Source organism: Sylvia atricapilla, chromosome 15 (genome assembly GCF_009819655.1).
Source record: "Sylvia atricapilla isolate bSylAtr1 chromosome 15, bSylAtr1.pri, whole genome shotgun sequence".
Classification (NCBI taxonomy): domain Eukaryota; kingdom Metazoa; phylum Chordata; class Aves; order Passeriformes; family Sylviidae; genus Sylvia; species Sylvia atricapilla.
The window spans coordinates 7,457,130-7,459,805 of record NC_089154.1 but is presented as its reverse complement, the minus strand read 5'-3'; positions in this window follow the sequence as shown (position 1 = coordinate 7,459,805).

The following is a 2,676-nucleotide window of genomic DNA, read 5'->3' as shown; positions in this document are numbered from 1 at the left end:
GCAAACAGAGAATTATGAAGGTACTGAGAAATTAAGAATGCGAAAATTAAGTAGCTCCTCAACCTGGAATCACCGTTTGTGCTGCTCCCCAGGCAGGGCACGTTGATTGCTGCCCTGCCGCGCTCCCTCCCCAGCTTCCCGCTGGCTCCTGGCTGTGGATCACCCTGGTTCATTCCCTGCTTCCCCACGGGCCCTGTGCCTGGTTCCCAGCTCAGGCTGGAGGCGGTGCAGCTCTGCCCAGGCTCTCTGGGCGCACAGCACCAGCTCCTGCTTCCCAGCCTTTCCATCTGGAGAGTGGCAGTGCTCGCTGAGCTGGGAGGGGACACAGCCCTCCGAGGAGTGTGAGGATGGGAATGCAGAGCTTTGGGGTCAGCAGCACCCCCCCACCCACCCTGCATCACAGGGGGCCTTCCTGTGCACCTTTTGAGGAGGGGTTATTGCTCCTCAGTTTTGGGGAGCGCTGCTAGCAGAGGCACACGATGGTTCACAGGTCGCACCTTGGTGTCACAGACTGGACACTGGGATGAGCCCTGGGCATTGCTGCACTGGGTCACAGCATCACAAAACCCCAGAATGGTTTGGGCTGGAAGGAATCTTAAAGATCATCTAGTCCCACCCCCTTCCATGGGCTAGGACACCTTCCACCGTCCCAGGCTGCTCCAAGCCCTGCCCAGCCTGTCCTTGGGCACTTCCATGGATCTGGGGGCAGCCACAGCTTCTCTGGGCACCCTGTGCCAGGGCCTGCCCACCCTTCCAGGGAAGAACTTCTCCCTGATATCCAACATAAATCTCTCCTCTTTTAATTTAAATCCATTCCCTCTTGTCCTGGTGCTATCTCCCTGTGTAAAAAGTTGCTCTCCGCGGTTTCCCCAATCCTTGCTCTTGAGCAATCCCGTGGGCACCACGAAGGCTGCTCAAAGCACGGCACAGGGAAAGGCTGAGTTTCTGTGGGACATCTGCCTCAGCCCCGCATGCAGCCACCCCCGCCACCCCTGCCTGTCCCCACGCTGTCACCAGCGCGTGGGGCAGCGCCTGACGCCAGCACCCTGCCCGGCCCCCGGCCTGCGCAGAGGCTGCAAAGATATCTCCCACCCACAGCTGAGGGGCTGCAAATTGCCTTGCGAGTGGGGGATTTTGCAGCCTTAATTGTGTTATTTTAACACAGCGTGTGTAGGTGTGAGCAGAGTGCACATGTACCGTTTCCTAGGCTTTGAACAAAGCGAGCTCAAACAGAAGCAAAGTCCGTGTCACATCGTGTTGGCCCCTGTGGGGCTGGAGGTGGGGACAGCCCGGCCAAGCCCTGCACCCCTCTCACTGCTCCGTGAATGGAGTGGCAGCTCCAGGAGCCAGCTCGGAGCTCTGGCCTCCCCAGGGGTTCACCAAGATTTGGGACCAATGAGAATTTGGTGACCATGATATCCTGCTCTGCAACTCAAACTGCAGGGTCATCTTTAGCCTGGCACCCTGACCTGGACAGCCCAGGCTCCTCCAGCCCCAGCTCCATCACCTCTTTCTGTTCCCTGCCTTGTCCATCCTCATTTTCCTGCTCCTGGACCTGAACCCTACCATGCTGGGCAAAGTAGAAACAAATAACAAAATCCAGCCCATGCTGCAAAGATCGTACAAGTCTTGCAAGAAAAAAGTGGTCCTTGCAGGCAAAAATGTCCTAACCTGAGATCTGTAAGGCTTTGTCCTCCCAAATCCAGCGATGAAAGCTCTGCTGCATTTAAATTGGCAAAGTGACAGGAAGTAAGTAGTCAGAAATAATCCCTAGCTGGATTAGGTTTTTCCTTGAAGGAAGAGAGGCTGATACAAGACGAGTTTGGGTCATTAGCGATGCAGGGAGATGCTCCAGCCCTGCCTAGTCCTCACTTCATTTTCCTGCTCCCGGGGGCTGCGAGGGGATAAAGACTCCAGAGCCTTCGGCACATGTGTTCATCCTTCCCCACTCCTACGAGGGGATTATTTATATCTGCACACACTTTGGAAGTGCTGGCTGCAATCCACTGGCTCCAGCAGGACTCCAGTGGTGAGGGTGGTGTGTCCCTGTGTGATGTGCTCTGCTGCTCTGACAGTGATGCCACACGTGCCGCAGTGCCCATGGCACAGGCCGCCTGCCTTGGTGCAAGCCGGTGCAATTCCCGACCAGCTCCGCTCTCCCTGCTGGATTTCCGACAGTTGAGTAGCAATAAAAATAGCAGAGGAGGAACAGCAATCCATTCTGATTAAGCCTCTTTATTCTGAGAGATGCCGGGGGAGCAGGGGTGGCCGTGTGTGGGCCAGCACCACGCACCTTCCGGTCCCACAGCAGCAGCGTGCCCAGAGCTGGGGGTTTTACCCACACTTCTCACATTCCTCCAGTGCTTTTCCCCTCTGTACACCGACTCCCTGACAGGAGGGTGCAGCCAGGTGGGGCTCAGCCTCTTCTCTCCAGGTGGGACAAGGGGAAACAGCCTCCATTTGCACCATGGGAGGTTTAAAGTGGATATTAGGGAAAATTTCTTCACTGAAAGAGTTGCCAGGTTGTAGAGTCCCCATAGCTGGAGGGATTTAAAAGCTGTGTGGATGTGGCATGTAGGAACATGGGTTAGTGGTGGCCTTGGCGGTGCTGGAGGAACAGTTGAACACCAGGGTTTTAGAGAGCCTTTCCAACCTGAATGATTCCATGATCCTTTG